The sequence below is a fragment of the Phocoena phocoena genome, chromosome 5 (assembly GCF_963924675.1).
Source record: "Phocoena phocoena chromosome 5, mPhoPho1.1, whole genome shotgun sequence".
Taxonomy (NCBI): Eukaryota; Metazoa; Chordata; class Mammalia; order Artiodactyla; family Phocoenidae; genus Phocoena; species Phocoena phocoena.
In genome coordinates, this window is record NC_089223.1 from 61,378,869 (window position 1) to 61,401,959 (window position 23,091).

The following is a 23,091-nucleotide window of genomic DNA, read 5'->3' on the forward strand; positions in this document are numbered from 1 at the left end:
TCTCTCTTCATTCTTAAAGACCCAGGATTCCCTCTGGTATTATTTTCCTTCAGCCTAAAGAAATTTCTTTAACATTTCTCATACAGTAAGTTTGCTAGTGCAAATGCTCTTACTTTTCATTCATTTCAGAATACCTTTTTTTACTCCCTTAATATCTTCATTTCCCTAATGTGCTCAACTTCTCCCAATTTTTTCTTCCCTCTACAATCTGATTATACTTGTTTACATTTATCATAAACAATTATGAGGTAGAGGAGGCTGTAACTGGTGAGGCTCAGGTGAACTGCAGCAGCATCTCCATCTCCATGAGGAAGGTGTCAATGGGCATGTCCCCCGTGAGCTTGAAGAAGAGATGTTCCAGGCATTTCACGCTGATGGAGTGCAGGACGGGGCGGCACAGCAGCAGTTTGCAAAGCTGCCTGGTTGTTCCAGATACTTCTGCTTGGTATAGGTCTCAAGAATAACATAAACTTCCACAGAACCTCTGGGAGCTTGGACAGACCCTTGGCATCTGGGTTAAACGCACAGTGGCTTGCAGGATTCCCAGCTACAACTTATCCATCTGCTTCATTTTGAACACCAGCTCAGTCAGAACTCTGTCAAAGATGGAGCCAACCCCAGCATTATAGACACTGCTCAGGTGGATGTATAAGCCTATGGCCAGAAGGATGCCATCCTGCACAGAAACCAAGTGGAAAGAGGAGGTAATCAGTAATCCCTTCTACCCTGCCCAGAACAAAATGACCTGGTCCTCCAACTTGAAGTCAGAGAAGTAGGAAATGTGCCTGGTCCATTCAAAGAATGAAAAGCTGTTATTAACTTTTTTTTTTCTGACACAGGGCATTAATTGTGTCTTTAAAACATCATAAACAGGGCTTCCCTAGTGGCGCAGTGGTTGAGAGTCCGCCTGCCGATGCAAGGGACACGGGTTCGTGCCCCGGTCCGGTAAGATCCCACATGCCACGGAGCGGCTGGGTCCGTGAGCCATGGCCGCTGAGCCTGCGTGTCCGGAGCCTGTGCTCCACAATGGGAGAGGCCACAACAGTGAGAGGCCCGCATACCGCAAAAAAAAAAAAAAATATATATATATATATCATAAACAGGAATCATCCAGCACCTTACTGTTTTTGTAGCTGGACAACTTAGGTGTTAATCATCAGCCTGCTGAACATCCTTTTTCAGCAACATAAATACTATGCAAAAATTTTCTGATATCCGTGTTTTTAACTGTTGGGGTTTGCTGAATCTGATACAAGTTTAATATCGTTTCCTTCAGGAATTAACATATTTTTCTGGTGCTTGAGATACTGAAGAAGCAATGCCTGGCCTCATCTGAACCCTGTGGATATATTTTTGCCCAAGAAATTTGAAATTTTAACAAGAGACCCGTTGTTTTAAATAACGATGCTGATGGGGAAGTGAGTATACACAGGCCTCATCTTGAAACAGAAGGCCAGTGTAATGCCTTTTGATCATGTTCTGTTCATGACTACAGAGAGTGCAAAAGGTAGCTAGTTCCTTTCTATTTCTCTACAATTTGTCAATGCAGAGTCTCTTTTTCTTTCCAAGGAGATTTTTTGTATTTTATCCAAAGATTTAGTTGTAAGCCGAAGAGGCTTCAGTGATTTTATGCAGCCATATCATATGTGTAACTCTAAATAAACCATGTAAGAGTGATGTGGGAATGCAGTGATGAAAGTGTGGGTTTCAGGTATGGGAAAAGGCATGGGCTATTCAGTATGAAAATCCTCATGGAAAAAAATGAAACTTGTGACCCTAACTCACAGCATACATAGAAAATAATTCCACATTGGTCATTGATTTAAATTTAAATACTGTAAGCAATAAAAAATTTTAAATGTAATATATGCTCTCTTTATAGTCACAGGGTATAAGACACGATGCAAAAGTACAAACTGTAAATGAGAAAAAACAATAAATTAGACTACATTATAACAAACAGCTATCTAACGAGACTATATGAGCCATTGCTTCATTGAACAAGATAGGCGAAATTTACAAATAATATTGAACAAAAGAAACAAAACACTATAATTCTATTTATATAAAATTCCAAAACAGGCAAAAGTGATACAGTGGGTAAGATAGGGAAGTGGTTACCATTCAAAGAAAATATTGACTTAAAGGGGGAATGAGTAGCTTCTTGGGTGCTAGTAAAGTTCTGTTTCTCCATCTGGGGATTGTTGTTATTTTTTTTGTTTTTGTGTTTGTTTTGCTTTATTGTGTAAGTGTGAAAATCATCAAACTGGTCGCTTACTTGTTTTTATATGAATATTATACTTTGAAAAATATTAAAATAAAAAGTAAGGGAATGATACACACAGTTTGGGAATAATAATTAAAATAAAATGAGGCATTTGATGGTAATTTGGAGAAGCACAGAAGATGATGCAGTGTTATTGGCAAGGTTCCAATTAAGTTGGATTGTGGATTAAAAGATGTTCATTTTAGGGTTTCCCTGGTGGCGCAGTGGTTAAGTCCGCCTGCCGATGAAGGGGACTTGGGTTTGTGCCCCGGTCTGGGAGGATCCCATATGCCGCAGAGCGGCTGGGCCCGTGAGCCATGGCCGCTGAGCCTGCGCATCTGGAGCCTGTGCTCCGCAATGGGAGAGGCCACAACAGTGAGAGGCCCGCGTACCGCAAAAAAAAAAGATGGTCATTTTATTGCTTATTTTTACCATGTAGATATATGTGTACCAACTATTTGCACAACTATTACAAAATAATTAATAATCATATGGTTGCATAATAATGACATAAAAAAGAGAAAGAACCACATGATTGACACAGTGTGGAGTCTCAAAGTATTTGTGAAATAAACGATGAAATATGATTAATTCATTTCAATATGCTTTCATGATAATAAATCATATATTATTACTGCATATTTTAATAAACATCCTGATACTATACTAAGTATTTTACAATGTTTTGTTTGCCGTTTCACACTAAATTCTAAACATCCGTTTGTTGTTGCTACAAATTGATATAGTCATATGGGTGGGTCATATTTCATTTATTAATCTACCAAAGAGGAAGAGCACAAACAATGATGTGAAAAACTGAAAACCTTCTACAGTTGACCTTGAGCAACACTGGTCTGAAATGCGGGTCCACCTGCATGCAGATTTTTTTTTTTCACTAAATATGTACCATGGGTCCTCAGCTGGTTGGTGTAGAGGGTTGGTGCCCCTAACCCCAGTATTGTTCAAGGGTCAACAGTATATAGATGCCTGTACTGTCCCATTCATGCAAATATGTTTGTGATATTCTAAAGGTGAGAATGTGGCAAGCTCTTTAAAATGTTTGTCTTTTAATAAATGATTTAAAATGATGTAGAAATTGAGTTCACATTCCATCAACAGCATATAAAGAGATTTGTTTCTCCACGCCAACAATAATTTTGTCTTTGCTTATCTTTGCCCACCCATATAAGATTGACAAGAATAATTAAGACTGTTGTTGGCATGGAGAAAAGAAAGTTCTTTTATGTGACTGTTGATGAAATGTGAACATATATATTGGTATAGAGAAATATAAATAGATAGATAGATGGGGAAGGTACTTTTTGAAATCTATTTTTAACTTCTTTATTAGTGAGGTTGATCATTTGTTGTATAATTCATTTCATTCTTTACTCTCATTTATTTGGGATGTTCCTTTTACTGATTTACTACTGTTTATTTTATAATAAAAAGAATGTGCATATTATCTCTTTTAACCATAGAACTAGATTTTGAATTTATCTTCCATAATTTTTTGTGATGATTTTATTTCAACATAAGGCTCTGTTGGAATTTGCGTCACTTTTCCACAATGAATATTCACTCATAATTTATTTAGTAGCTGCCTTTTTTGTTTAAAATTCTGAGTCAGCCAGAATTATTTCTGATATAGAGACAGAGAAATCCAGCTTCATTTTATTCTTCAAATAGCTACCCAGCTATTACCCAGCTAAAATTAGGTATTTATTAGACCTTAATTTAATTTTCACTAATTTCAAAGGTTTGCCATATATGAAATGTATATATTTTATATTCAAAATCTTCATTTTAAGATATGCATGAATATGCATTCTTATTTACTTTGTAGTCATAGCAAAGTTTAACCCATTTAAGGTAAAAAAAATTGAGCCTATTTTGAAAAGTATATAGTTGTATATCATTGGATTCAATACATTCTTCCATTTCTCCACCCTAAATCCTCCTGCACTTTGAAAATCTTCACTTGTGCATAAATAGTTTTGGTAACAACACACAAACATCTAATGTTGGAAAGGGAACAAGAGATTTATAATAAATTTTGTAGATGCTCAGGAAACATAATTTTTTTAGTCTTATTTTTTGATTTACTTTTTATATATAATATATCTATGGAGGAAACAAAACTCTGCAGTAACACAAATATAGGATCTTTATTCATACATATGCTTTTTCATCTGATACCTGAAAACAGTCTTGAATTCATTTCAGGGAATGTTTAACCAAATCTAGCCAACGACACATATTCACAAACGTAAAAATCAGCTTGAAATCTTGTGTTCTTGCCATGTAAAAATTATTATTTTCTTCTCCTTTGCATGATAGTCAGTTTGTAACAAAGTTGTATATTAGGAAACAGGGAAAGTACTGAAGATTATAAAGTATGTATCAGTAAATGGGTTGAAAATGTTTTTTGATTGAACCTTTCTTTATAAATACAATTTGGGATTTCAGTAAGGGCATATTGCAAATGCCACCCAGTACATGCAGCAAATGTTACCTTCTATCACAGAAGACAGGCTCCAAATGTGATTTGAGTAAAAAGGGACCATGAGGGAATAGCTTGTAAATGACACTTTAGCTTTTCAGTCTTGATTGATTTCAATACTGAATATGAGAATATAGCTGCAGTTGTAAATAAAGTTTACTCCTACTTTTATATAACTGTTAAGTGTTTTCTTTAACATTCAGGAAATTATTGCTTCTTCCACTAAAGTCTGTATTTCACTTTTGTACTGTAATAGATTTTTAAATTTTGGATAAGCAGCCTTGAAATCCTGACTGTTCCTGTGAGCATTCCTTGTATTTCCATAAAATTAACTTTGCAATGAAACTTCTTCAAGAATCCTTTAGCAGGAGATTCTCCCACCTTTTCTGGATCTATGTGCTCTTAATACTGTTGCTCACTGCCCTTGCCATCAAAGATACGGAGATAGGAAAATCCTTTAAAGTTTTATTTTGCATTTGTTCCTCTGCTCCATTATTGAGTCTTTGTATTGACAAAGGATCATATCTACAAAATCTATGCAATAATAAAGTTTTAAAATGACAATTCATATAAAAAATAGTGATTCAGTGAAAAACAAACCAAATGATTCTAAGCCATATTCTTTATACCCAGCATAAAATCAGATCTATCTTCACAGATCATCCTCATTTATGATTTTTCTCATTCACATTCTGCTATCACAGCACTCAGAGAAAACAAATTGTGATTATTATTTTTTAAATTCCACTAAGAGTTAGGATAACTTAGAAACTTTGGATTACTCTTTTAGTAATAAAGCAATGACCTGGGCCATCCTTAGATAATTAAGTTAAGATCAACATCTTGAGAGTCACATAATACAAGGTTCTGTACAACAGATGGCTTGGTAGTGGCCTAGGGATACCACTCAAGGGACATAATCAGGTAGCTTAATATGCATGTCTCAGAAAAATCTTTAAGCATCTTATTCATATAATCAACCACCATAATCCTACTTTTAATAATTGGTTGCTGTTGCTTAGGGGTTGCTTTCAGCCCCTTGAGGCTGCTCTATGCTCCATGAACATGGCCCTTTCCATCTTTAAAACCAGCAAAGATGTCTGAAATCTTTTTTTTTTCCTTTGAATATCTTTGACTTCCCATTCTGCTACTAGCTAGAGAAGTATCTCTGCTTTTAAAGGGTTCATATAATTAGATTAGACCCACTAGGATAATTTCCATTTTATCTCAAAGTCAACTGATTAGAAACCTTAATTACATCTGCAAAATCCATTTTACTCTGTAATGACATAATCATGGGCAAGATATCTCTATACTTATGGTCATGGGGATTAAAGAGAAAAATATTGAGGGACAATTTTAGAGTTTGCCTACCACAGGAGTTGATCTTCCATTCCCTACTTGGCATAAAGAGGCAATGCTCTAATTATACAACTAGGGTAATGTCAGTGTACCTAAACAGGGAGTAGGTCTTCAATCCTCTATACAGAAGAAGCAATTAGGCAATGCTCTAATTCACCTACTATGGAAATTTCATGAAGGTCCAGCAGGGAGCTGAACCACCAACCACAGTCAGCAGCAATAATACCTAACAATGTGGTAGAAGGTGGGTTAGTTAGCACTCAACTTACCATGTCTCAGTACCAGCAAGACCTAATGAGGAGCTGAGCCTTTACTCCCATCCAGCAGCAACAAGACTGAATGAGGCTGTGTGAGGCAAGGTTACTCAGTACTCTGATCTCCCTCACCCTACCTTGGTGTCAACAAGAACCAACGAGGAGCTGAACCTTCACCCTCATCTAACTCCAATGTATCCTAAACAGGACAACTGCCTACTAAAAAGGATTATATGGATTCCAGAGTCTCACAACGTAATATCCAAAATAGTCACATGACAATAAAAAAATCTCTTTTGCAAATAATTTCTCTTTTACAAATAAACAACTTGTATAAAGTACAATCAAGAGACATCAACATTGAGATTACTGAGAAACTGTAGTTACCAGACAAGGATTTTAAAGTAGTGATCATTAAAATGCTTCAATGAGCAATTATGAGCAGTCATGAAACAAGTGAAAAAATAGAAAATCTTGTCAAAGGAATTGAGAATATAAAAAAGAAACAAAAAGAAATCATAGATCTGAAAAATATAGTAACCAAAGGGGGTTGGGGGAGAACACCTCAATGGATAGGCTCAATAGCAGAATGAGATGATGGAAAAAAGAATCAGTGAACTCAAAGATATGTCAATAGACTTTACCCAATCTGAATAATCTGAAAAACAGAGAGAATACAGACTTAAAAAAAAAAAAAAAGAATAGAGCCACAAGGACCTGCAGAGAAATACAGGACTCTCTGTCTAGCACTGAAATCCTAGAGAGGAGAAAGAGAATGTGAAGTTCATACAAAAACTTGGATGGATCTCAAGGGCGTTTGCTGAGTGAATAAAAAGCGAGTCTCAAAAGATTAGATATTGTATCATTCCATTTGACATTTCTGGATAGCAAAATTATAGAGATAGACAATAGATTTGTGGTTTACAGAGGTTAGGGATGGAGATGAGAGAACGTTTGGGCGAGGCTATGAAGGGTTAGTCTGATGGACCTTGTGGTACTGTAACAGCTCTGTATCTTGAGTGAGGTGGTAGTTACATGAATCCATACATGTGATAAAAATGCATAACACTACATATCACACACATACACACACACAAATGAATTCTGTGTAGCATATACCAATGTCAATCTCCTGGTTTTGATCCTATACTATGATTACTCATGATGTTACCACTGGGGAAATGTGGGTGAAGCATGCGTAATCTCCGTGTGTGTGTGTGTGTGTGTGTGTGTGTGTGTGTGTTTGCAATTTCCTATGAATCTATACTCACCTCAGAATAAAAAAATTAAAAAAATTGTTGAACAAATACTCTTTCAGATAATTTGTTCTACTCTCTATACCTCAGTTTACCTGTCCTTTCAAATATTTTCATTTGGTCAAAATTATTTATCAGGACTTTGTCCTAATAAACATCCTGAGAACCTATGTTGGCTCTTTTCCTTAGACAGCTAACAATAAAATATCCTACTTTTGGCATTTTCATCCCATGACTAAATTTTTTGTGTTTCCTTTCTACTTAGTGAATAGGCTTATAATAACTAGATAAAAAATGATGGTTTGAAAATACACTTCAGATGCCTGAGTCTACCTGTATAACTAGCTAACTGGGACACTAGATCTCTGGCGAATCAACATGGTCTACTGCAATTGCCCCTAGATTTGAATAGACCATTTGGAATTTCTAGAATTGCCTCTTTATCCTATTCTTCCTTTTTTAACTATAAAATAGTGATGATTTCCTTAAAAATTTTGTAGGAAGTTACTATTAAAATGTCGAATGAAATTTTAAAAGTCTGAATGTAGTTTTCATAGCATGCTATAACAAATATAATACGGAGGAACAAATACTACATTATAAAATATCTGCAGATTCTCATACCAAAGGAAATTTAAAAGAGGAATATACATCAAAGGAAAAGTAATTATGATAATTTAAAAGAGAGGTTCAACCCAGTAACATAGAATATAGATTTAAGTTAAAAATCTGTAGTCTCAGGATAAAATAAATGGCATACATAGACATGTTTAAGCAACTTTATAATCTAATAATAAAAATGTTCAATTAGTAAACTTGGTCAACCCTTAAGTTTTAAATACTGACTTAAAAAATAAATTGCGTTTAGAAGAAAAATCTTTTAACATTTTGTATTTCATGTTGACAAATAGGAAACCTAAGGTAATTTGGCAGATCTTTTCTCGCAAGTTAATATCTCAAGTAAAGTGGACCAACACAACACAAATAGAAGTAAATATACTCAGGAATGTTAAAATTCTTGGAGAGGTTTAAACATTTCCCCAGTAAATCACCAAAGAAAAATTAAAGGTTTATAACGCATTCTGTTGTATGTATTTGATGACTGTATTTAAGCTTGTTTTGGGGTGAACATAGTGGTGTCCTCAAGTTGTATTAATGAGAAAATTGCAACCTACAAAAGATCAATGCTTCAATACCACTTGACCTGAAACAAAGGCAGGGAAACAGTATAGGGGAATAAAAATTTCTTTATATAGCTATCAACTAACTATTCAATTAGAAAAATCAAAAAATGGAAGTTATCCATAAATTACTACAGTGAAGAATAATTAACTTTTTTCATTTTCTGGTCAGATTATATATATAAAAGAATAACTTTTTAATTTGTGTCCTATAAGAATATCATTTAGATTTGGAGGATATTTCATTATTAGTCTTTCCATAGTTATGTTGAGTCATAATTACCAATAACTTACTAATTAAATATCAAAATAGATTATTTTTTTAAATGATGTATGTTATTTATACTGTATGGTGATACCTAAAATCTACCTTTCCAGATTACAGACTCTTGGTTCTGATTGACTAAATTAGATCTTATACTTTAGTGAGTTTATAAATTCAAGCATCACCTGAACAAATGCTCTGAAAAAGCACAGAAAGAAAACACCTGTGAGAGAAGGCTGTAAGGACAAATCAGGAAAAAACTCAAATAAACTGTCAGCATCTAGAAAAAATTGTTCAGTGTTTTTGACAAGCAGGTCAATGGTGAATACTCACCTTTTGCCTTTTGAACTTAAAAATATATATAGTCAGCAAGTTGGCAGTTCTTAGTTACTATGTAATTCAATGAGAAACCAGAAGAAATGCAGATTCTTCTCTGTTACACTGTGTTTTACAATTTCAGAAAATCTTGGGACACTTGAGCCTGACCTTCATACTCTCATTGTTATTGGACCAAAAAAAAAAAAAAGAAAAAGGAAAAATTTGTGTTTGATTCTTAAAATAATTAATAATTTTACAGTAATTTAGCAGGGGTAAGAGGCTCACAGAGATTCGGCTTATTTTATTCAGATACAGCATCATTTTTCTCTACACAAAAATGTCTACTACCTTGTAACTTATTAGAACTATTAACTTAATATTCAACATAAACAGAAAAGCCCCCAAAATTGCCAGCTGCAATTTATAATCAAAACAATCTAGAAAATCCATACTCTAACTATGCTGAAATCTCTACATATCTTTATTGTCTAAGATAAAAATCTCAGCAGAAAGGCAGGGTAGGCTGAGATGGAAAGTTCTATAGCTATGCTGTGTAATATGGTAGACATGAATTATTGAACAATTGAAATATCACTAGTCCAAAATGAGCTGTGCTTAGGTGAAAATATGTACTAGATTTTGAAGACAGTATGGAAAGAAAAATATATAAATCTCATTCATAAGTTTATAGTAATTAAATGTTGAAATAATAGTTTGAACATATCAAGTTAAATAAAATATATTATTAGAATCCATTTCACTTTTTATCAAGCAACTAGAAAAATTTAAACTACATATGTGGCTTTTATTTGTGGCTCATATTATGTTTCTAATAGTCTGGGTTACTCTGTAGAATACCCATAGTTCTTTCACAGTTCTTTTATTTACAGTTCGTTTGCTATAGTAAAAATCTATCTAAGTTCAGCAATGAGAGGTCTGATCATCAGGGTGGGGCTTCCAATTGACCAGGTAGTTACTTTTCTCCCAACTAGCTTATGCTAATGGCATCTTTCCAATCACCATAACTCTGGAAAGAATAAGGCAGAATGTATAAGTTTCTATATTCCATTTTTGCTCTTCTATAAAGCTTTAATCTAACTTTGCCTGTTTATTCATCTGTGTTTCCCACTGTGAATTCCCAAGGATGAAACACTTCTGTCTTTGAATTTCCAAGAGGTGAGATTGCACTTACATTTAACAGATGTGAAATAAATACATGTTGAATGAATGCCCCCAAATCCCATTCCCTATTTTATTTGGAATGTTATATATTTATTTCCTTATTGGATTATTTCTGCCTCCCTTCACTAGACAGTATGTTCTCTAAAGGCAAGGACTTGGTTTACTTTAATAACTGCTACTATATATCTCTATAGTTTAGAATAGTGCCTGACACAAAATGATGTTCAAAAGTGTCTGTTGAATGAATGAAACTATCAATAGATCCCTTGAGAAGGACCGGGGACAGTGAAGAGTCAGTTTTAGCTATCAAGGCAAACACCTTCCCCCCACCCCACCCCTTTCTTCCCATAATGAGATTTTACTTCCCAAATCATCATAGTTAAGAAGATAGCCCTCCAACTTTTCCTTCTTGATAAGTTGGTGTTTTTTCTTTCTTTTCAGATGGGAAAAGCTGTAGCTAATATTTTTCTGATAAAATAATAAAAAGTTTTTTTCCAACGGCAGTTGAAATTATTTTACCAATAATTAAACTGTCCAAATGAATGGCATACAAATAGCAGACCCATGGAAGAAGATGATGGATTATTTAAGGGAAGGAACTTCTGTCCGAGTGAGTTCTTACAACTAGTAGTACTGTAGCATGCACCTTTCTGTACAAACATTTCTTATTTGTTGCCACTTAGCTGGTAACAGTGCAGTATTGTGGAGAGAGAACCTACTCTTAGGTCTGGCACTAATTAGCTTCTGAACTTGAGCAAGTTATTTCACCAATACATATCTCTGGTTTCTTATATGAAAAATTATTAGGACAGAATAAAAGGTTCCTAAAGTTAATTTTTAGACTAAATGTCCATGGTAAAACAAAATTAAAAAAACAGAACAAAGAATAGTACTACTTTTTTTTACCACATATGTTTAAGTTATTTAAGGGTTTTCATGGATATTTTAGTTAACAATAAGTTATAGAGTGTCTCAGATTGGGTCTTTGGTGAATTCTACCAAACATTTAAGGAAGAAATTATACCAATTCTCTACAATCTCAGAGAATAGAAGCAGAAGACACAATTCCTAACTAATTTAATGAAGCCAACAGTACCCTAATACCAAAGTCAGACAAAAATATTACAAAAATAGAACACTAGACTCATGAAATATAGCTGTAAAAATTTTCAACAAAATATTAGCAAATCAAAATCAACAATGTATAAAAAAAAGTATACCTCATGACTAAGTGGGATTTATCCCAGGTATGCAAGTCTAGTTCAACAGTTGAAAATAAATTAATATAATACATCACATCAGTAGAATATAGAAGAAAAATCACATGACTATATCAATAGATTCAGAAAAAGCATTTGACAAAAGCGAACACCTACTCATGATAAAAACTCTCAGTAAAATAGGGATAGAGAAGAATTCCTCAACTTGATAAAGAATATCTATAAAAAACTATAGATAACATAGTACTTAATGGTGAGAAACTCAGTTTTCCCACTAAGGTCAGGTTCAAGGCAAGGATATCCCCTCTCACCATTCCTTTAAATATAATATTGGAAGTTCTAGATAATGTAATAAGATAAGGAAATAAGATACAGATTGGGGAAAAAGAAATAAAAACTGTCTTTGTTTGCAAATTACATTACTATTTATGTAAAAAATCTGAAGAATCAACAACAACAACAAACTCCTGAAATAAGCAATTATAGCAAGGTTTCAGGATACAAAATTAATATACAAAAGTCAACCACTTTCCTATATACCAGCAATAAACAAGTGGAATTTGAAATTAAAGACATAATATAATCGACATTACAAAAGATGAAATGTTAAAGTATAAGTCTAATAAAAGATGTACAAGATGTATATAAGGAAAACAACAAAGCTTTGATGAATGAAATCAAAGAAGAACTAAATAAATAGATATTCCATGTTCATAGATAGGAAGATTCAATATCATCAAGAGGTTAGTTCTTCCCAAATTGATTTATAGCTTCAATGTAATCCCAACCAAAATATCAGCTAATTATTTTGTGGCTATTGATGGGCTGATTCCAAAGTCTGTATGAAGAGACAAAAGACCCAGAATAGCTAACACGATTATTGGAGGAAAAGAACAAAGTTGGAAAACTGACACTACCTAATGTCAAGACTTATTTTAATGACACAATAACCAAGACAGTGTGGTACTGGCCAAAAACAGACAAATAGATCAATGAAACAGAATAGGGAAAACAAACAGATCCACATAAATACATTCAACTGATCTCTGACGAAGGAACAAAGGCAGTACAATGGAGGAAAGATAGTCTTTTCAACAAATGGTGCTGGAACAACTGGACATCCACATGCAAAAAATAATTTTTTAAATCTGCAGACAGACCTCACACCCTTCACAAAAATGAACTCAAAATGGATCACAGACCTAAATAAATGTAAAACACAAAACTATAAACTCAAAAAAAAAAAAAAAAGAAGGAAACCTATATGACCTTGTGTTGATGGCTTTTTAGAGACAACAAAAAAATGCACAATCCATGAAAGAAATAATTGATAAACTGGACTTCATTAAATTAAAAACTTTTGCTCTTCCAAAGACAATGCCAAAAGAATAGGAAGACAAGTCACAGACTGGGAAATATTCACAAAGACCCATCTGAAAAAGGACTATTTTCCAAAATATACAAAGAACTCTTAAAAACAACAATAAGAAGAAAATTATCCAATTAGAAAACAGGCCAAAGACCTTAAACAGATGTTTCACCAAAGATATACAGATGGCAAATATGCATATGAAAAGATGTTCCACATCATTTCTCATCAGGAAAATGCTAATTAAAACAACAAAATGCCATTACATACTTATAATGGCCAAAATATAGAGCACTGACAACACTAAATTCTGGAGAGGACATGAATTAACAGTAACTCTCATTTATTGCTGGTAGGAAAGCAAAATTGCAGAGCCAGTTTGATGGTTTCTTATGAAACTAAATATACTTTTGCCATATGATCCAGCAATTAAATTCGTTGGTATTTACCTGAAGGAGCTGAAAACGTACGTCCACACAAAAACCTGCACACAGATATTTATAGCAGCTTTATTCATAATTGCCAAAACTTAGAAGCAACAAAGATATCTTTGGTAGAGGATGGATAAACTGTGGTACATTCAGACTATGGAATATCATTCAGTGGTAAAGAGAAATGAGCTATCAAGCCATGAAATGTCATGGAGGAACCTTAAATGCATATTACTAAACAAAAGAAGCCAATCTCAAAAGTCATTATCATGTCATGATTCCAACTACATGACATTCTGGAAAAGGTAAAATCATATGACAGTGAAAAAAAAATCAGTAATTTCTAGGGGCTGGGGGTGGGTAGAGGGATGACTAGGCAGAGCACAAGGAATTTTTAGGGTGGTCAAACTATTCTGTATGATACTATAATGTTGGGTACAGTTATTATATATTTGTCCAAACCCATAGAATATACGACACCAAGAGTGGACTTTATTGTAAACTTTTAGTGATTAGATGTGTGAATGTAGGTTCATCAATTATAACAAATGTGCCACTCTGGTGGGGGATATTGACAACTGGGGAAGCTATGCATATAAGGGGTAGGGAGCATATGGAAAAATCGCTGTACCTTCCCCTCAATGTTGCTTTGAACTTAAAACTGCACTAAAAAAATAATATCTTTTTTTTTAAGTGTGGCAGTTATCTATTTTGAATATGTAAAGACTTCTTTTACTAACTTCAAACACCTAGTGCTGAGAAACCTTGTTGATTAAAACTCTCAGCTGTGAGAAACGTAACTGTTTGAAATTAAATCAGTGAAAATAGAACATTCTGTCTTTGTTTAAAGGATCTGATCTATTTTGGGTCACAATTGAAGTAGCTTTAATTTCCATCCTCAGTTCTTCAAAGAGGATTTTTTTAGGGGGGTCACTTTTGTTTTTTGTTTTCACAGCATTCCTCATTTACCCTAACTTTGTGGTTTCTGAAGAAGCACAACCCAAAGTCATCTTCTTACTGTGACTAGTAATCAGACTATAGCATTTCTAACGGAAACTAAAAGAATGTTTTCAACTAGACATGACTAAGGACACATAATTTGAGAAATTATGGCTTCCTTACCAATGATTTCCTTAGCCCTGCTTTGTTTCTCCTGCCTCCTGAATAGGACTGCTGTGACAAACATCTAGCAATGTTTCATGCTTCTCTAAACTGCTCCTTAGAAATAGTCATTAGGCAGAAATGCAAGCCGTATTAAAAGTCCTTTCCCATTCCCTTTTAGTTATCTGCCCCAGTGTTACTCATGGACAGTGTTTGCCAATACTGCAGAAAATTAAATAAACCATATTTGTTTTATTGCTGCTGTATTCCTGGTGGTATTTATCAGACAGGTTTTCTCAATATGAAAATGTGTAACTTAAAACAGGTTAGTAGACATTTGCTGATTGCTTCTTCAGGTCCAATTCTTTTTTCTCCATCAACATTTTTTGTTCTTCCCATTCTTAGCTACATGGCTTGGGTAGAACTGATGGCCTAAAACAAACCTCTCTGGTCACTGAAAGATGATTCAAATAAATGGAAACAAGTAATCTCCAAGATTTCAAGATACAGCAAAAGACACACACTAATTTCTCTTGGATTGGAAACTGTAAAAATGTGTGGTCTGAATATGCTGTAGTGATTTTACTATCCTAACAGTAGAATCTGGAGCTCTGGTATGGAAACTGACATCATTAAAGCATTCTGGAGAGACAGAGACATGAAGTCCTAGGGGAGACTGGATCCAGTATTGCCTGCCTCTAACTTTTCAGATAAGTAAGCCAATAAAATCCTTTCTTTATTTAAGCTACACTGAGGTTTGTTTGTTTGTTTGTTTTTAACTGAACTTAAAAATCTCCTGTTATAATTATAAATGAATCTCACCTAAAGACATAGAGAATATAGTGAAAGTTCAAAGGAGATACCAACTTTGCTGACTCCACATGCACCATGGCAGAGTAAGATCAATTAGAGACTCGTTTGTTCCCACTACCCTTGACCCACCCACATGGCAAAGAAAAGACATAGTAGCCCAGGAGTTGTGTGTTTGACAGTGTTCCTTAATAACAGCAAAGTCAGATTTTGTGCTCTTCATGAAGCTGGTCTCTGATTGAGAATAAAATTAAAAATGTCAACCTTGATGATATTAAAATCCATGAGATTGTTTACTTACTTTGGAAAAGAGAAAATAGAATAGAGTCCTAATTATTGTTTTTCAGTGTTGAGATACTCTAAATGGTAAGAGCAATCACTAACTATTCTCTACCTTCAAAGATAAAAACATTTGTAAGTTTTGCAAATTCTATTTTTGAAAATGAGAAAAATGAGCCTCGGAGACCTAAATGGTCATTCATAGCCTGTATCTCCTGAAACAAGAACTAATAGTGAAAATAATAACTAAATTTTATTGTTTCATTAGTCTGTTTTAGAATGTACCTAGTTTATTCCACTTCATGAAGTATTATAGTTATAATCATTTTGATTGTATAGATGAGACACTGAGGTGTACAGAGCAAATTGTCCAATATTACACAATAGCACTTATAAAAGACAAACCTGGGATTTGAAACCTTGTCTCTCACCCTCCAGGGAACACATACCTAACTACTAGTTATGTTTCATCACTAGGATCCAAACACTGTGATTCTTGCTTAGTATCTCTAAACAGATGGGATCATACATCTCTAAAGATGGGATCAAAGTATCCATTTGCTTCTCAAGGAAATTATGCATAAAAATCAATAGAAACATATATTTGTCAGATGATTAATTCTATAAATGTTATTTTGTTAGTTACATCCTGTCTTTTTCTGTTTGTATGTGTGTGTGAAGGGCCTGGGAGTCCTTTATTCAATAAGAAATAGCAATTATTTACTCTCTTTAAGCACTAATATTTGCGCTGATAATACAGCTTCTCACAGAACTGACACTTTAGTGGGAAAAAAGAGATACTAAGCAAGTAAAATAATATATAATGTTAGAAGCTATTTTTAAAATGCAGTATGGGTAAGAGAACAGAGTAATGTTATTTTGTTATAATAATGAGAGGAGAGAATCTGAAAATGTAAAAAACAAGGAAAGACAAGTGAAGCAACTGAGAAAGTCATTTAAAAATCTGGAAGAAGAGCTCTTCAATTTAAGAGAATAAGAAAAAGACCTTTAGGTGAGAATAAGTTCACAATTTGAAGGAACAGCATAATTCCTAGTGGCTGAAGACACGGAAGCAACTAGGTAGAGACAGGAGATGAACTTGGAAAGTTGGTAACTTCATCTGCTTTATTGAGGACTCAGATCATGCATGTTTTTGTGGGACATGTTAATGTATTTAGATTTTTTTCAAAGTTTTGTGGAAAGGGAGTAGAGTTTCAGTTAAATGTGCCACACAACATTTTAAATCAACTACACTCCAATAAATATTTTTTTAAAAACTGGAAAAAAATAAAGTAGTAACATGTAGACAATAAAAAATTGTGCCAATAAATTTCAAGTTTAATAACCAATTTTTTAAATGAGTTGGCACTATAATTATTTCAATAGAATATCTGATCTTGAGTGTAAAAAATGTAAATGTTAAAATGTTTTCTTAAAGCATATTTGCCATTTTCTAATATACTATAACTTTACTTCTTTAAGCCTTGTTCTATTATCACATTAGTTCTTAGTTCTAATTTTAAATGTTATAACCTTTCTTACTTAAAAAAGCCAGAACCAAAAATAAAATATTTTTAGAAAATCACAGAAAGTTTTATTGCCCAAAGATACTTTTGAGAAAGTTAAATGCAGTTCAAAGCAAGAATCTATAAATAAAATTACATCCTCTCTTTGCTAAAGTGTTAACAACTGTAGGCATAATATAGTTTAAACTTTTTGCATTCAATAGATATTATCCATTAATCCCAATGAAATATATTTTCCCTCTGGGTTTTGGTAGTTCCAAGCAGAATCTTTAAGAAAACAGAATGTAATCTGCTATTTTGTGGTCCTATACTGTTTCAGCAAAGTTGGGCTTGAGGTCAATTGATATGTCAGATATCAGAGGAAATAAGTTTCTACTATCAGAAAAAAATATTTATCTGTTCTTTTCCAGATTGTATCATAATGTTCTCTTCAATCAGTATATCTATACTCTGGCTCCCAGTACATCCTATAGAACCATAGCTAAATCTGAGCTTCTGAACTCAACATTTTTAAGAACTAATTATGAGTAAGTGAAAAAATAAACTACATATCTGTGTATTAAATGTGCATATATGTTGTAATTACTTGATTTGACTTCTGCTTCTGGCATAGATAAAATAAATGACATTAGACTAAATCTCCCACTAATAACAGCTATAAAGTCTGGTTAAAATACAAAAACAGTGTTTGGAGGCATCAGGAATTAAACATGGTAGCAGGTATTTGAGAGACAAAGTTTTTGAAGGATGGGAAATATATTGATGTGAGTGCTAAACTTCCACCCATTCCCAGGTATGAAATTTGATTATTCACTGTTCAGGGGCAACGAGCAAAAACATACAGTGATCTAGAGCTTATAACAGTCTCACTGGGCTGAGGAGACAAAAATTGTCATTGAGGTCTAACAAATAAAGTATGACTTTATGGGTCAAGACACAGAGGAAAGGGAACCAGAGAGAAGCAAGTACAACATTTTGAATAAAATTTATATTTGTTTGTTGACTCCAAAGATTCACATTCTTAGGGTAATATTTGCAAATATCAAATTTATAGCAGCTTCTAAAAGCTAAGCAGAAATTTTAACAGCCTTATCACACTAGGGAGATGAAGTTAGCACTTAGGACTTTTCAAGTATGAGAGGCCAAGTAAACATCCCAACCTTTCAGTTCAACCTTATAAGTGTTAGGTCCTGGGGACAAAAGGCAAACTGGAAATTTATCAACATTGACTAGGAGGGTGATATGCCCATATTCTAATTACTGGAAGAAAATTAAATCCTTTCTGAAGGAAGATACTATTATGCAGAATCTGTTTTATTTTTATTATGCAATTTCTAGCATGTAAACTAAAGCTTACCTGTATTATAAGATAAAAATCAAAATATCAAAATTGTGAAAAGTGGATATAGAGAAAATAATAGGTATTGAACTTTTAAATCGTAAGGATTAGGATGTTTATTGAAAGAAATTTTAAAATAAAGAATTTCACAAAGAACAGGAATAAAAACAGCAAAAGGTAAATCTTAAAGCTAAAAAATGCAATAGTTGAAACTAAAATTCAGTAGAAGGATTTAACATCTCATTAGACCCAGCAGAAAAGACAATTTAAAAACTAGAATACGGGTCAGTAGAATTAATAGAGATTGAAGCACAAAACAAAACATGAAGTAGAAAACAGAAAAAAAATCCACGATGAAAAGATACAAGTGTATATGGAGTAGTATGAAGAAATGAGAGCAATAATAAAGCAAAAGTAAAACTTGAGATGGCACTGCCCATGGATTATCCAAAACCGATGAAATGCATTGTGGTAGTCTGCCTCCAAGTTGACTCACAGTGATACCCAACTCCTGGTATCTGTGCCTTTGTGCTGAGTGTTGGCTGGACCTGGGGGCGCACTTCTAACTAATAGAATGAAGGAGAATTAACGGTTTCTGATTCTAAGACTAGGCCACAAGAGGCAGTGTGGCATCTTGTTCTCTCTTGTGGTCACTCATTCTGGGAGAAGCCAGCTGCATGAAGAGGGCTACAAAGCAAGGAACTGAAGCCCCTGCCAACTTCCATGGTTGTAAGTGTGGATGTGTATCCTTCAGCAGTCAGATAACTGCTACCTCACCAACAGATTAACTGTAATTTCATGAGAGAGCTTGAGTCAGAACCACCCAGCTAAGCTACCCTTGGGTTTCTGATTTTTAGAAACTTTATGAGATAATAAATGCTTGTTTGGGAAGTAATTAATTAATTTGTTATTAAGCAAAAGGCAACAAATTTTCAGACCAAAAGAAAAATGAAACTGATGGATGGAAAAAACAGTGCCTGAAAGCACTGTTTAGTCAGATAAAAGACCCTTTAAGGACCTAAAACGTATAATTCACAGATTCTCTGAATAAAAAATAGGGCTCCTAAGAAGTATAAGGACATTATTCCTTAGGAGAAATATAAGTTCTAAAAGTGCTTATTTTGAAGAAATCTACAGGTTTCTTTTTTTTTTTTTTTGTCAAATGTGGTGGACAGAAAGAAAGATTAACAGGAGATCTACAAAGTTTTAAAAGATTTCCATATTCAGCAAGATGCCAGCTTGAACTGAAAGAAACAGGAAGAACACAAAATGAACAGAGTCCTATAGACATCCAAAATTCTACTATCAGGAAATAGATTAAGAAAACTATTCAGCTGTAAACACATGCTAACTTTCATGAAAAAGGAAATATTGTTCAGAAAATGGATCAAGACCAAAGAGTAATTTCAAGATGCATGAAAAGTTATTTCCAGGTATAAGTAAAAGTGAATTATAGCCAAGGAATTTCCAACATAAGTCCTGCTTTCTAATTTGCCATCTATTTAAACAACTCAATTAACTAACAAAAATTGTTTTCTCCTGATCTTCAAAAGACATTTTATCTCTTTCAAGAATGTATGCCTTCATGGAGTTTTGTAACCAATAGGAAATTTAGATATCCACTAATCTAACATTTGTGTAAAAGTTAAAAGCTTGTATACCTACAGAATCAGGATCAAGACCCAGACTAATGTTGTCCATAAAAATGTCAGTATAAATTCAAGGAATGGCCTTCTGCCTTCATTATGGGTACATTTCTCAATCCAATGTGCAATTTCATTAACCCATATTAAACATTTTTCTCAATTATATAACTGGAGCATTTGTTGTGATAGGTTTGTTGTGAGGATTAAATAAAACAAAACATTTAAATGCTTAGAGAACCCACATGTTGTTCACAGCATAGGTCCTCATTCTTGCATTTGGAATATGTGAGGTTCCTCCCTTTCACCTTCCACAATGTCCAAAACAAAGAAAAGAAAAACAACAATGACCAAAAATAGCAGCAACAACAAAAACCACACACCACACCATGAAATAAAATTTTTATTACTAAAAGATGGAAAGGAATTAAAAAATGAAAAAGAAAGGCTTAGAGGAGAGTTTCATTGGATCAGCCAAATTATTATTTAAAATTGGATGACATAAAAGCATAGGGATGTATATAAGTATCAATAATTGCCAACATTTGAAACACCAAAACTGGGATGAATGAGCATTCAGTAAAGAATATGAGGCTAATACAATATATGCTTCATCTTCATAAAGGAATAAATTATCAATTATAAATTGGCAGAAATGCCCACTGATTTTTCAATAACATCATTAATAAGAAAGATTTGCCCTACACTTGTTTTTATTTTAATAACGTCTTTCTACTTATAATTAAAACTCAGTACCTTACTTTGGTTGATTAAAGATGGCTACAAATTGTTTGGCATTCCTCTAAGTGTCCTCTTCTTGAATCTTTGCAGGCTCTGTGGCTGCTCTGGCAAATGGCCTACAGTGGAAGTGATTCTGTACCTGCTTTCAGGTACTGGCTTCAAGAGACTGACGTCTTCTTCCGCTCTCAGAACACTTGCTCTTGGAATACTGAGCTACTAGATAAGAAGTTCAACTATCTTGAGGCTATGTTACTGAGGACACCAAGATAAAAGATGATGTGGAGAAACCAAAAGAAGAAACCCTGAGATAATGTGAAAAGAGATGCCTAGCTAGTCCGCAACTGTTCCAGCCTCCAGTTGTTTGAGTTATCCCAAGTGAGAGGCTACATTTTGTGGAGCAGAAGCAAGTCTTTCCCTGTGGGCTCTGCCTAAGTCCTGGATCCAAAAAATATAAAGAATAATAACAAGATGGATGTTGTATTAAGCCACTAAATTTGGTGATAGTTTGTTGTGTTACAATAGAGAATGAGAGCACTGACCATAATAAAGTCTGAAATTAGGTATTAGTGAAAACCAAGCACCTATTTAGGGAGTTTTCTTAACAATACCATCCCACCTCCAAATGTAAGAAAATGTGTCCAAACTTCAAATATGTCCTAAAATTTGTGATTAGGGCACAATTCCCATAGTCTTATTTGGAAAGCAAAGGTAAAGTAGCAAAAGTTACCATGAATAGGAAAAATGAAAGATCCTTAGGCATACAGCCATCTTCCTACCTGTGTGGTTGATTATTATAAGAAGTAAGATAAACAGTTCAAAATGTCCTGCCAAGCTTTATATCCATCAGATATAATGATGGCTATTTATCAAAAATACCTTTGATGAGGAGCAATTCAGTCAACATATATGTTTACTGAGCATCTACAGTATGACAGACCCCATTAAAGGTATTGGAGAAAAAGTGGTAAACTAGGAGAAAGAGTACCTAACCTCATGGAATGTACACTCTAGTAGAGTAGACAGACAAAGGGACAAATACAAGACAAAGAAAATACTTTTAGGGTGAATAAGAGCTAAGAAATAAATTAGAAAGGTACAAGATCACTGAGGAAAAAACTACTTTAAATAAAGTAGTGAGGAAGAGTCTCTTTGAGCACATGTCATGTAAGATAAGAATTAAAAATGAAAAAGAAACAATCAGATGAAGAGGAAGTTGTGGGCACGTTTAGTGGGAACTGGGGTCCAACATGTATATTTCCACCCAAAGTAATGAAAATAATTTCACATATTCTCACCACTGAGAAAAGATCAATGTGACTGGGGAAGGAGATGGAGGGGCACAAGTGTGAAGTGAGTTTAGTGATTCAGTAGAAGTGAATCATACCCAACTGTATAGATCATAGTAAACGTTAAATTTTTTCTGAGCGCTTTGGGAAACAACTCAAACTTTTTGGTAGAACAATGTGATCCAACTTACATTTTAAAAGATCACTTTTACTGCCATGTAGAGAAGAAGTTGAAGCAAATGGACAGGAGGTATCTCTAGTAATTCAGATAATAGTTAATAGCAACTCAAGATAAAGAACAATCATGTAGTAAAAGAATCTAAAAATTGGCAGATATTTCCAAAATATAATCAGTATACAATTCAAATATGTAATCAATATATTTCAGAGCTATAATCAATAGGAAAGGATAGGAGGGAGCAATTGTTAGCTTAGAGAATTACTAATATAGTTACTAATATAAATTATTACTACTTTTTTTCACATCTTTATTGGAGTATAAACGCTTTACAATGTTGTGTTAGTTTCTGCTGTACAACAAAGTGAATCAGCTATACGTATACATATATCCCCATATCCCCTCCCTCTTAAGCCTCCCTCCCACTCTCCCTATACCATCCCTCTAGGTCATCACAAAGCATTGAGTTGATCTCCTTTGCTATGCAGAAGCTTCCCACTAGCCATCCATTTTACATTTGGTAGTGTATATATGTCAATGCTACTCTCTCACTTCATCCCAGCTTCCCCTTCCCCCCACCC

At 33.9% G+C, this 23,091-nt stretch overlaps 1 pseudogene; it reads right to left on the minus strand.

Moving 5' to 3' along the window:
• Window positions 1–274: 274 nt before the first annotated feature.
• Window positions 275–844, minus strand: LOC136123179 (retinoic acid receptor RXR-gamma-like; annotated as a pseudogene).
• Window positions 845–23,091: the final 22,247 nt, after the last annotated feature.